The following is a 10,265-nucleotide window of genomic DNA, read 5'->3' as shown; positions in this document are numbered from 1 at the left end:
TAGTACTACTCTCGCCCAAACTCGCTTAACTTCGGAGTTCTGATGGGATCCGGTGCATGTGAGTTGGTATGATCGCATCCGTTATTCTATGACGTGTAATTGTATATGACCATTTCTTTGGCCGTAACCTTTACGCGTGCGAACATCACACCGCCCCCACACGATCGCACGAAATTCATAAATGTTCATCAAGACCGTCCCTCGAATATTCAAAAAATATAATTAATAAATAAGCCGCTAACAATACGCAACCAAGAACTATGAAAATTAAAAAAGAGGTGGGGGGGATGCAACACGAGGACTTCCCAGGAGGTCACCCATCCTAGTACTACTCTCGCCCAAACTCGCTTAACTTCGGAGTTCTGATGGGATCCGGTGCATGTGAGTTGGTATGATCGCATCCGTTATTCTATGACGTGTAATTGTATATGACCATTTCTTTGGCCGTAACCTTTACGCGTGCGAACATCACACCGCCCCCACACGATCGCACGAAATTCATAAATGTTCATCAAGACCGTCCCTCGAATATTCAAAAAATATAATTAATAAATAAGCCGCTAACAATACGCAACCAAGAACTATGAAAATTAAAAAAGAGGTGGGGGGGATGCAACACGAGGACTTCCCAGGAGGTCACCCATCCTAGTACTACTCTCGCCCAAACTCGCTTAACTTCGGAGTTCTGATGGGATCCGGTGCATGTGAGTTGGTATGATCGCATCCGTTATTCTATGACGTGTAATTGTATATGACCATTTCTTTGGCCGTAACCTTTACGCGTGCGAACATCACACCGCCCCCACACGATCGCACGAAATTCATAAATGTTCATCAAGACCGTCCCTCGAATATTCAAAAAATATAATTAATAAATAAGCCGCTAACAATACGCAACCAAGAACTATGAAAATTAAAAAAGAGGTGGGGGGGATGCAACACGAGGACTTCCCAGGAGGTCACCCATCCTAGTACTACTCTCGCCCAAACTCGCTTAACTTCGGAGTTCTGATGGGATCCGGTGCATGTGAGTTGGTATGATCGCATCCGTTATTCTATGACGTGTAATTGTATATGACCATTTCTTTGGCCGTAACCTTTACGCGTGCGAACATCACACCCCCCCCACACGATCGCACGAAATTCATAAATGTTCATCAAGACCGTCCCTCGAATATTCAAAAAATATAATTAATAAATAAGCCGCTAACAATACGCAACCAAGAACTATGAAAATTAAAAAAGAGGTGGGGGGGATGCAACACGAGGACTTCCCAGGAGGTCACCCATCCTAGTACTACTCTCGCCCAAACTCGCTTAACTTCGGAGTTCTGATGGGATCCGGTGCATGTGAGTTGGTATGATCGCATCCGTTATTCTATGACGTGTAATTGTATATGACCATTTCTTTGGCCGTAACCTTTACGCGTGCGAACATCACACCGCCCCCACACGATCGCACGAAATTCATAAATGTTCATCAAGACCGTCCCTCGAATATTCAAAAAATATAATTAATAAATAAGCCGCTAACAATACGCAACCAAGAACTATGAAAATTAAAAAAGAGGTGGGGGGGATGCAACACGAGGACTTCCCAGGAGGTCACCCATCCTAGTACTACTCTCGCCCAAACTCGCTTAACTTCGGAGTTCTGATGGGATCCGGTGCATGTGAGTTGGTATGATCGCATCCGTTATTCTATGACGTGTAATTGTATATGACCATTTCTTTGGCCGTAACCTTTACGCGTGCGAACATCACACCGCCCCCACACGATCGCACGAAATTCATAAATGTTCATCAAGACCGTCCCTCGAATATTCAAAAAATATAATTAATAAATAAGCCGCTAACAATACGCAACCAAGAACTATGAAAATTAAAAAAGAGGTGGGGGGGATGCAACACGAGGACTTCCCAGGAGGTCACCCATCCTAGTACTACTCTCGCCCAAACTCGCTTAACTTCGGAGTTCTGATGGGATCCGGTGCATGTGAGTTGGTATGATCGCATCCGTTATTCTATGACGTGTAATTGTATATGACCATTTCTTTGGCCGTAACCTTTACGCGTGCGAACATCACACCGCCCCCACACGATCGCACGAAATTCATAAATGTTCATCAAGACCGTCCCTCGAATATTCAAAAAATATAATTAATAAATAAGCCGCTAACAATACGCAACCAAGAACTATGAAAATTAAAAAAGAGGTGGGGGGGATGCAACACGAGGACTTCCCAGGAGGTCACCCATCCTAGTACTACTCTCGCCCAAACTCGCTTAACTTCGGAGTTCTGATGGGATCCGGTGCATGTGAGTTGGTATGATCGCATCCGTTATTCTATGACGTGTAATTGTATATGACCATTTCTTTGGCCGTAACCTTTACGCGTGCGAACATCACACCGCCCCCACACGATCGCACGAAATTCATAAATGTTCATCAAGACCGTCCCTCGAATATTCAAAAAATATAATTAATAAATAAGCCGCTAACAATACGCAACCAAGAACTATGAAAATTAAAAAAGAGGTGGGGGGGATGCAACACGAGGACTTCCCAGGAGGTCACCCATCCTAGTACTACTCTCGCCCAAACTCGCTTAACTTCGGAGTTCTGATGGGATCCGGTGCATGTGAGTTGGTATGATCGCATCCGTTATTCTATGACGTGTAATTGTATATGACCATTTCTTTGGCCGTAACCTTTACGCGTGCGAACATCACACCGCCCCCACACGATCGCACGAAATTCATAAATGTTCATCAAGACCGTCCCTCGAATATTCAAAAAATATAATTAATAAATAAGCCGCTAACAATACGCAACCAAGAACTATGAAAATTAAAAAAGAGGTGGGGGGGATGCAACACGAGGACTTCCCAGGAGGTCACCCATCCTAGTACTACTCTCGCCCAAACTCGCTTAACTTCGGAGTTCTGATGGGATCCGGTGCATGTGAGTTGGTATGATCGCATCCGTTATTCTATGACGTGTAATTGTATATGACCATTTCTTTGGCCGTAACCTTTACGCGTGCGAACATCACACCGCCCCCACACGATCGCACGAAATTCATAAATGTTCATCAAGACCGTCCCTCGAATATTCAAAAAATATAATTAATAAATAAGCCGCTAACAATACGCAACCAAGAACTATGAAAATTAAAAAAGAGGTGGGGGGGATGCAACACGAGGACTTCCCAGGAGGTCACCCATCCTAGTACTACTCTCGCCCAAACTCGCTTAACTTCGGAGTTCTGATGGGATCCGGTGCATGTGAGTTGGTATGATCGCATCCGTTATTCTATGACGTGTAATTGTATATGACCATTTCTTTGGCCGTAACCTTTACGCGTGCGAACATCACACCGCCCCCACACGATCGCACGAAATTCATAAATGTTCATCAAGACCGTCCCTCGAATATTCAAAAAATATAATTAATAAATAAGCCGCTAACAATACGCAACCAAGAACTATGAAAATTAAAAAAGAGGTGGGGGGGATGCAACACGAGGACTTCCCAGGAGGTCACCCATCCTAGTACTACTCTCGCCCAAACTCGCTTAACTTCGGAGTTCTGATGGGATCCGGTGCATGTGAGTTGGTATGATCGCATCCGTTATTCTATGACGTGTAATTGTATATGACCATTTCTTTGGCCGTAACCTTTACGCGTGCGAACATCACACCGCCCCCACACGATCGCACGAAATTCATAAATGTTCATCAAGACCGTCCCTCGAATATTCAAAAAATATAATTAATAAATAAGCCGCTAACAATACGCAACCAAGAACTATGAAAATTAAAAAAGAGGTGGGGGGGATGCAACACGAGGACTTCCCAGGAGGTCACCCATCCTAGTACTACTCTCGCCCAAACTCGCTTAACTTCGGAGTTCTGATGGGATCCGGTGCATGTGAGTTGGTATGATCGCATCCGTTATTCTATGACGTGTAATTGTATATGACCATTTCTTTGGCCGTAACCTTTACGCGTGCGAACATCACACCGCCCCCACACGATCGCACGAAATTCATAAATGTTCATCAAGACCGTCCCTCGAATATTCAAAAAATATAATTAATAAATAAGCCGCTAACAATACGCAACCAAGAACTATGAAAATTAAAAAAGAGGTGGGGGGGATGCAACACGAGGACTTCCCAGGAGGTCACCCATCCTAGTACTACTCTCGCCCAAACTCGCTTAACTTCGGAGTTCTGATGGGATCCGGTGCATGTGAGTTGGTATGATCGCATCCGTTATTCTATGACGTGTAATTGTATATGACCATTTCTTTGGCCGTAACCTTTACGCGTGCGAACATCACACCGCCCCCACACGATCGCACGAAATTCATAAATGTTCATCAAGACCGTCCCTCGAATATTCAAAAAATATAATTAATAAATAAGCCGCTAACAATACGCAACCAAGAACTATGAAAATTAAAAAAGAGGTGGGGGGGATGCAACACGAGGACTTCCCAGGAGGTCACCCATCCTAGTACTACTCTCGCCCAAACTCGCTTAACTTCGGAGTTCTGATGGGATCCGGTGCATGTGAGTTGGTATGATCGCATCCGTTATTCTATGACGTGTAATTGTATATGACCATTTCTTTGGCCGTAACCTTTACGCGTGCGAACATCACACCGCCCCCACACGATCGCACGAAATTCATAAATGTTCATCAAGACCGTCCCTCGAATATTCAAAAAATATAATTAATAAATAAGCCGCTAACAATACGCAACCAAGAACTATGAAAATTAAAAAAGAGGTGGGGGGGATGCAACACGAGGACTTCCCAGGAGGTCACCCATCCTAGTACTACTCTCGCCCAAACTCGCTTAACTTCGGAGTTCTGATGGGATCCGGTGCATGTGAGTTGGTATGATCGCATCCGTTATTCTATGACGTGTAATTGTATATGACCATTTCTTTGGCCGTAACCTTTACGCGTGCGAACATCACACCGCCCCCACACGATCGCACGAAATTCATAAATGTTCATCAAGACCGTCCCTCGAATATTCAAAAAATATAATTAATAAATAAGCCGCTAACAATACGCAACCAAGAACTATGAAAATTAAAAAAGAGGTGGGGGGGATGCAACACGAGGACTTCCCAGGAGGTCACCCATCCTAGTACTACTCTCGCCCAAACTCGCTTAACTTCGGAGTTCTGATGGGATCCGGTGCATGTGAGTTGGTATGATCGCATCCGTTATTCTATGACGTGTAATTGTATATGACCATTTCTTTGGCCGTAACCTTTACGCGTGCGAACATCACACCGCCCCCACACGATCGCACGAAATTCATAAATGTTCATCAAGACCGTCCCTCGAATATTCAAAAAATATAATTAATAAATAAGCCGCTAACAATACGCAACCAAGAACTATGAAAATTAAAAAAGAGGTGGGGGGGATGCAACACGAGGACTTCCCAGGAGGTCACCCATCCTAGTACTACTCTCGCCCAAACTCGCTTAACTTCGGAGTTCTGATGGGATCCGGTGCATGTGAGTTGGTATGATCGCATCCGTTATTCTATGACGTGTAATTGTATATGACCATTTCTTTGGCCGTAACCTTTACGCGTGCGAACATCACACCGCCCCCACACGATCGCACGAAATTCATAAATGTTCATCAAGACCGTCCCTCGAATATTCAAAAAATATAATTAATAAATAAGCCGCTAACAATACGCAACCAAGAACTATGAAAATTAAAAAAGAGGTGGGGGGGATGCAACACGAGGACTTCCCAGGAGGTCACCCATCCTAGTACTACTCTCGCCCAAACTCGCTTAACTTCGGAGTTCTGATGGGATCCGGTGCATGTGAGTTGGTATGATCGCATCCGTTATTCTATGACGTGTAATTGTATATGACCATTTCTTTGGCCGTAACCTTTACGCGTGCGAACATCACACCGCCCCCACACGATCGCACGAAATTCATAAATGTTCATCAAGACCGTCCCTCGAATATTCAAAAAATATAATTAATAAATAAGCCGCTAACAATACGCAACCAAGAACTATGAAAATTAAAAAAGAGGTGGGGGGGATGCAACACGAGGACTTCCCAGGAGGTCACCCATCCTAGTACTACTCTCGCCCAAACTCGCTTAACTTCGGAGTTCTGATGGGATCCGGTGCATGTGAGTTGGTATGATCGCATCCGTTATTCTATGACGTGTAATTGTATATGACCATTTCTTTGGCCGTAACCTTTACGCGTGCGAACATCACACCGCCCCCACACGATCGCACGAAATTCATAAATGTTCATCAAGACCGTCCCTCGAATATTCAAAAAATATAATTAATAAATAAGCCGCTAACAATACGCAACCAAGAACTATGAAAATTAAAAAAGAGGTGGGGGGGATGCAACACGAGGACTTCCCAGGAGGTCACCCATCCTAGTACTACTCTCGCCCAAACTCGCTTAACTTCGGAGTTCTGATGGGATCCGGTGCATGTGAGTTGGTATGATCGCATCCGTTATTCTATGACGTGTAATTGTATATGACCATTTCTTTGGCCGTAACCTTTACGCGTGCGAACATCACACCGCCCCCACACGATCGCACGAAATTCATAAATGTTCATCAAGACCGTCCCTCGAATATTCAAAAAATATAATTAATAAATAAGCCGCTAACAATACGCAACCAAGAACTATGAAAATTAAAAAAGAGGTGGGGGGGATGCAACACGAGGACTTCCCAGGAGGTCACCCATCCTAGTACTACTCTCGCCCAAACTCGCTTAACTTCGGAGTTCTGATGGGATCCGGTGCATGTGAGTTGGTATGATCGCATCCGTTATTCTATGACGTGTAATTGTATATGACCATTTCTTTGGCCGTAACCTTTACGCGTGCGAACATCACACCGCCCCCACACGATCGCACGAAATTCATAAATGTTCATCAAGACCGTCCCTCGAATATTCAAAAAATATAATTAATAAATAAGCCGCTAACAATACGCAACCAAGAACTATGAAAATTAAAAAAGAGGTGGGGGGGATGCAACACGAGGACTTCCCAGGAGGTCACCCATCCTAGTACTACTCTCGCCCAAACTCGCTTAACTTCGGAGTTCTGATGGGATCCGGTGCATGTGAGTTGGTATGATCGCATCCGTTATTCTATGACGTGTAATTGTATATGACCATTTCTTTGGCCGTAACCTTTACGCGTGCGAACATCACACCGCCCCCACACGATCGCACGAAATTCATAAATGTTCATCAAGACCGTCCCTCGAATATTCAAAAAATATAATTAATAAATAAGCCGCTAACAATACGCAACCAAGAACTATGAAAATTAAAAAAGAGGTGGGGGGGATGCAACACGAGGACTTCCCAGGAGGTCACCCATCCTAGTACTACTCTCGCCCAAACTCGCTTAACTTCGGAGTTCTGATGGGATCCGGTGCATGTGAGTTGGTATGATCGCATCCGTTATTCTATGACGTGTAATTGTATATGACCATTTCTTTGGCCGTAACCTTTACGCGTGCGAACATCACACCGCCCCCACACGATCGCACGAAATTCATAAATGTTCATCAAGACCGTCCCTCGAATATTCAAAAAATATAATTAATAAATAAGCCGCTAACAATACGCAACCAAGAACTATGAAAATTAAAAAAGAGGTGGGGGGGATGCAACACGAGGACTTCCCAGGAGGTCACCCATCCTAGTACTACTCTCGCCCAAACTCGCTTAACTTCGGAGTTCTGATGGGATCCGGTGCATGTGAGTTGGTATGATCGCATCCGTTATTCTATGACGTGTAATTGTATATGACCATTTCTTTGGCCGTAACCTTTACGCGTGCGAACATCACACCGCCCCCACACGATCGCACGAAATTCATAAATGTTCATCAAGACCGTCCCTCGAATATTCAAAAAATATAATTAATAAATAAGCCGCTAACAATACGCAACCAAGAACTATGAAAATTAAAAAAGAGGTGGGGGGGATGCAACACGAGGACTTCCCAGGAGGTCACCCATCCTAGTACTACTCTCGCCCAAACTCGCTTAACTTCGGAGTTCTGATGGGATCCGGTGCATGTGAGTTGGTATGATCGCATCCGTTATTCTATGACGTGTAATTGTATATGACCATTTCTTTGGCCGTAACCTTTACGCGTGCGAACATCACACCGCCCCCACACGATCGCACGAAATTCATAAATGTTCATCAAGACCGTCCCTCGAATATTCAAAAAATATAATTAATAAATAAGCCGCTAACAATACGCAACCAAGAACTATGAAAATTAAAAAAGAGGTGGGGGGGATGCAACACGAGGACTTCCCAGGAGGTCACCCATCCTAGTACTACTCTCGCCCAAACTCGCTTAACTTCGGAGTTCTGATGGGATCCGGTGCATGTGAGTTGGTATGATCGCATCCGTTATTCTATGACGTGTAATTGTATATGACCATTTCTTTGGCCGTAACCTTTACGCGTGCGAACATCACACCGCCCCCACACGATCGCACGAAATTCATAAATGTTCATCAAGACCGTCCCTCGAATATTCAAAAAATATAATTAATAAATAAGCCGCTAACAATACGCAACCAAGAACTATGAAAATTAAAAAAGAGGTGGGGGGGATGCAACACGAGGACTTCCCAGGAGGTCACCCATCCTAGTACTACTCTCGCCCAAACTCGCTTAACTTCGGAGTTCTGATGGGATCCGGTGCATGTGAGTTGGTATGATCGCATCCGTTATTCTATGACGTGTAATTGTATATGACCATTTCTTTGGCCGTAACCTTTACGCGTGCGAACATCACACCGCCCCCACACGATCGCACGAAATTCATAAATGTTCATCAAGACCGTCCCTCGAATATTCAAAAAATATAATTAATAAATAAGCCGCTAACAATACGCAACCAAGAACTATGAAAATTAAAAAAGAGGTGGGGGGGATGCAACACGAGGACTTCCCAGGAGGTCACCCATCCTAGTACTACTCTCGCCCAAACTCGCTTAACTTCGGAGTTCTGATGGGATCCGGTGCATGTGAGTTGGTATGATCGCATCCGTTATTCTATGACGTGTAATTGTATATGACCATTTCTTTGGCCGTAACCTTTACGCGTGCGAACATCACACCGCCCCCACACGATCGCACGAAATTCATAAATGTTCATCAAGACCGTCCCTCGAATATTCAAAAAATATAATTAATAAATAAGCCGCTAACAATACGCAACCAAGAACTATGAAAATTAAAAAAGAGGTGGGGGGGATGCAACACGAGGACTTCCCAGGAGGTCACCCATCCTAGTACTACTCTCGCCCAAACTCGCTTAACTTCGGAGTTCTGATGGGATCCGGTGCATGTGAGTTGGTATGATCGCATCCGTTATTCTATGACGTGTAATTGTATATGACCATTTCTTTGGCCGTAACCTTTACGCGTGCGAACATCACACCGCCCCCACACGATCGCACGAAATTCATAAATGTTCATCAAGACCGTCCCTCGAATATTCAAAAAATATAATTAATAAATAAGCCGCTAACAATACGCAACCAAGAACTATGAAAATTAAAAAAGAGGTGGGGGGGATGCAACACGAGGACTTCCCAGGAGGTCACCCATCCTAGTACTACTCTCGCCCAAACTCGCTTAACTTCGGAGTTCTGATGGGATCCGGTGCATGTGAGTTGGTATGATCGCATCCGTTATTCTATGACGTGTAATTGTATATGACCATTTCTTTGGCCGTAACCTTTACGCGTGCGAACATCACACCGCCCCCACACGATCGCACGAAATTCATAAATGTTCATCAAGACCGTCCCTCGAATATTCAAAAAATATAATTAATAAATAAGCCGCTAACAATACGCAACCAAGAACTATGAAAATTAAAAAAGAGGTGGGGGGGATGCAACACGAGGACTTCCCAGGAGGTCACCCATCCTAGTACTACTCTCGCCCAAACTCGCTTAACTTCGGAGTTCTGATGGGATCCGGTGCATGTGAGTTGGTATGATCGCATCCGTTATTCTATGACGTGTAATTGTATATGACCATTTCTTTGGCCGTAACCTTTACGCGTGCGAACATCACACCGCCCCCACACGATCGCACGAAATTCATAAATGTTCATCAAGACCGTCCCTCGAATATTCAAAAAATATAATTAATAAATAAGCCGCTAACAATACGCAAC

General features: G+C 44.2%; 31 non-coding genes across 31 annotated transcripts; all 31 read right to left on the bottom strand.

Moving 5' to 3' along the window:
- Positions 1 to 284: 284 nt before the first annotated feature.
- Positions 285 to 403, bottom strand: LOC126620515 (5S ribosomal RNA). Its single transcript, XR_007622542.1, has one exon. It is a non-coding gene; the product is annotated as a 5S ribosomal RNA (ribosomal RNA).
- Positions 404 to 607: 204 nt separating this feature from the next.
- LOC126620514 (5S ribosomal RNA) lies at positions 608 to 726 on the bottom strand. Its single transcript, XR_007622540.1, has one exon. It is a non-coding gene; the product is annotated as a 5S ribosomal RNA (ribosomal RNA).
- Positions 727 to 930: 204 nt separating this feature from the next.
- On the bottom strand, positions 931 to 1,049 carry LOC126620512 (5S ribosomal RNA). Its single transcript, XR_007622538.1, has one exon. It is a non-coding gene; the product is annotated as a 5S ribosomal RNA (ribosomal RNA).
- Positions 1,050 to 1,253: 204 nt separating this feature from the next.
- Positions 1,254 to 1,372, bottom strand: LOC126620511 (5S ribosomal RNA). The gene has a single exon (XR_007622537.1). It is a non-coding gene; the product is annotated as a 5S ribosomal RNA (ribosomal RNA).
- A 204-nt stretch (positions 1,373 to 1,576) lies between these two features.
- Positions 1,577 to 1,695, bottom strand: LOC126620510 (5S ribosomal RNA). Its single transcript, XR_007622536.1, has one exon. It is a non-coding gene; the product is annotated as a 5S ribosomal RNA (ribosomal RNA).
- A 204-nt stretch (positions 1,696 to 1,899) lies between these two features.
- LOC126620508 (5S ribosomal RNA) lies at positions 1,900 to 2,018 on the bottom strand. The gene has a single exon (XR_007622535.1). It is a non-coding gene; the product is annotated as a 5S ribosomal RNA (ribosomal RNA).
- A 204-nt stretch (positions 2,019 to 2,222) lies between these two features.
- LOC126620507 (5S ribosomal RNA) lies at positions 2,223 to 2,341 on the bottom strand. Its single transcript, XR_007622534.1, has one exon. It is a non-coding gene; the product is annotated as a 5S ribosomal RNA (ribosomal RNA).
- A 204-nt stretch (positions 2,342 to 2,545) lies between these two features.
- Positions 2,546 to 2,664, bottom strand: LOC126620506 (5S ribosomal RNA). Its single transcript, XR_007622533.1, has one exon. It is a non-coding gene; the product is annotated as a 5S ribosomal RNA (ribosomal RNA).
- A 204-nt stretch (positions 2,665 to 2,868) lies between these two features.
- LOC126620505 (5S ribosomal RNA) lies at positions 2,869 to 2,987 on the bottom strand. The gene has a single exon (XR_007622532.1). It is a non-coding gene; the product is annotated as a 5S ribosomal RNA (ribosomal RNA).
- A 204-nt stretch (positions 2,988 to 3,191) lies between these two features.
- Positions 3,192 to 3,310, bottom strand: LOC126620504 (5S ribosomal RNA). Its single transcript, XR_007622531.1, has one exon. It is a non-coding gene; the product is annotated as a 5S ribosomal RNA (ribosomal RNA).
- A 204-nt stretch (positions 3,311 to 3,514) lies between these two features.
- LOC126620503 (5S ribosomal RNA) lies at positions 3,515 to 3,633 on the bottom strand. Its single transcript, XR_007622529.1, has one exon. It is a non-coding gene; the product is annotated as a 5S ribosomal RNA (ribosomal RNA).
- Positions 3,634 to 3,837: 204 nt separating this feature from the next.
- On the bottom strand, positions 3,838 to 3,956 carry LOC126620502 (5S ribosomal RNA). Its single transcript, XR_007622528.1, has one exon. It is a non-coding gene; the product is annotated as a 5S ribosomal RNA (ribosomal RNA).
- A 204-nt stretch (positions 3,957 to 4,160) lies between these two features.
- On the bottom strand, positions 4,161 to 4,279 carry LOC126620500 (5S ribosomal RNA). The gene has a single exon (XR_007622526.1). It is a non-coding gene; the product is annotated as a 5S ribosomal RNA (ribosomal RNA).
- Positions 4,280 to 4,483: 204 nt separating this feature from the next.
- On the bottom strand, positions 4,484 to 4,602 carry LOC126620495 (5S ribosomal RNA). The gene has a single exon (XR_007622525.1). It is a non-coding gene; the product is annotated as a 5S ribosomal RNA (ribosomal RNA).
- Positions 4,603 to 4,806: 204 nt separating this feature from the next.
- Positions 4,807 to 4,925, bottom strand: LOC126620483 (5S ribosomal RNA). Its single transcript, XR_007622518.1, has one exon. It is a non-coding gene; the product is annotated as a 5S ribosomal RNA (ribosomal RNA).
- A 204-nt stretch (positions 4,926 to 5,129) lies between these two features.
- LOC126620471 (5S ribosomal RNA) lies at positions 5,130 to 5,248 on the bottom strand. Its single transcript, XR_007622507.1, has one exon. It is a non-coding gene; the product is annotated as a 5S ribosomal RNA (ribosomal RNA).
- Positions 5,249 to 5,452: 204 nt separating this feature from the next.
- On the bottom strand, positions 5,453 to 5,571 carry LOC126620459 (5S ribosomal RNA). Its single transcript, XR_007622496.1, has one exon. It is a non-coding gene; the product is annotated as a 5S ribosomal RNA (ribosomal RNA).
- A 204-nt stretch (positions 5,572 to 5,775) lies between these two features.
- Positions 5,776 to 5,894, bottom strand: LOC126620447 (5S ribosomal RNA). The gene has a single exon (XR_007622485.1). It is a non-coding gene; the product is annotated as a 5S ribosomal RNA (ribosomal RNA).
- Positions 5,895 to 6,098: 204 nt separating this feature from the next.
- LOC126620435 (5S ribosomal RNA) lies at positions 6,099 to 6,217 on the bottom strand. Its single transcript, XR_007622474.1, has one exon. It is a non-coding gene; the product is annotated as a 5S ribosomal RNA (ribosomal RNA).
- A 204-nt stretch (positions 6,218 to 6,421) lies between these two features.
- LOC126620423 (5S ribosomal RNA) lies at positions 6,422 to 6,540 on the bottom strand. The gene has a single exon (XR_007622462.1). It is a non-coding gene; the product is annotated as a 5S ribosomal RNA (ribosomal RNA).
- A 204-nt stretch (positions 6,541 to 6,744) lies between these two features.
- LOC126620412 (5S ribosomal RNA) lies at positions 6,745 to 6,863 on the bottom strand. The gene has a single exon (XR_007622451.1). It is a non-coding gene; the product is annotated as a 5S ribosomal RNA (ribosomal RNA).
- A 204-nt stretch (positions 6,864 to 7,067) lies between these two features.
- Positions 7,068 to 7,186, bottom strand: LOC126620400 (5S ribosomal RNA). The gene has a single exon (XR_007622440.1). It is a non-coding gene; the product is annotated as a 5S ribosomal RNA (ribosomal RNA).
- A 204-nt stretch (positions 7,187 to 7,390) lies between these two features.
- Positions 7,391 to 7,509, bottom strand: LOC126620387 (5S ribosomal RNA). Its single transcript, XR_007622428.1, has one exon. It is a non-coding gene; the product is annotated as a 5S ribosomal RNA (ribosomal RNA).
- Positions 7,510 to 7,713: 204 nt separating this feature from the next.
- On the bottom strand, positions 7,714 to 7,832 carry LOC126620375 (5S ribosomal RNA). The gene has a single exon (XR_007622417.1). It is a non-coding gene; the product is annotated as a 5S ribosomal RNA (ribosomal RNA).
- Positions 7,833 to 8,036: 204 nt separating this feature from the next.
- On the bottom strand, positions 8,037 to 8,155 carry LOC126620364 (5S ribosomal RNA). Its single transcript, XR_007622406.1, has one exon. It is a non-coding gene; the product is annotated as a 5S ribosomal RNA (ribosomal RNA).
- Positions 8,156 to 8,359: 204 nt separating this feature from the next.
- LOC126620352 (5S ribosomal RNA) lies at positions 8,360 to 8,478 on the bottom strand. Its single transcript, XR_007622395.1, has one exon. It is a non-coding gene; the product is annotated as a 5S ribosomal RNA (ribosomal RNA).
- A 204-nt stretch (positions 8,479 to 8,682) lies between these two features.
- On the bottom strand, positions 8,683 to 8,801 carry LOC126620341 (5S ribosomal RNA). Its single transcript, XR_007622384.1, has one exon. It is a non-coding gene; the product is annotated as a 5S ribosomal RNA (ribosomal RNA).
- Positions 8,802 to 9,005: 204 nt separating this feature from the next.
- On the bottom strand, positions 9,006 to 9,124 carry LOC126620329 (5S ribosomal RNA). The gene has a single exon (XR_007622372.1). It is a non-coding gene; the product is annotated as a 5S ribosomal RNA (ribosomal RNA).
- Positions 9,125 to 9,328: 204 nt separating this feature from the next.
- LOC126620317 (5S ribosomal RNA) lies at positions 9,329 to 9,447 on the bottom strand. Its single transcript, XR_007622361.1, has one exon. It is a non-coding gene; the product is annotated as a 5S ribosomal RNA (ribosomal RNA).
- A 204-nt stretch (positions 9,448 to 9,651) lies between these two features.
- LOC126620305 (5S ribosomal RNA) lies at positions 9,652 to 9,770 on the bottom strand. The gene has a single exon (XR_007622350.1). It is a non-coding gene; the product is annotated as a 5S ribosomal RNA (ribosomal RNA).
- A 204-nt stretch (positions 9,771 to 9,974) lies between these two features.
- Positions 9,975 to 10,093, bottom strand: LOC126620293 (5S ribosomal RNA). The gene has a single exon (XR_007622339.1). It is a non-coding gene; the product is annotated as a 5S ribosomal RNA (ribosomal RNA).
- Positions 10,094 to 10,265: the final 172 nt, after the last annotated feature.

Source organism: Malus sylvestris, chromosome 4 (genome assembly GCF_916048215.2).
Source record: "Malus sylvestris chromosome 4, drMalSylv7.2, whole genome shotgun sequence".
Taxonomy (NCBI): domain Eukaryota; kingdom Viridiplantae; phylum Streptophyta; class Magnoliopsida; order Rosales; family Rosaceae; genus Malus; species Malus sylvestris.
The sequence above is the reverse complement of the archived record's forward strand: the minus strand, read 5'-3'. Positions and strand labels throughout refer to the sequence as shown.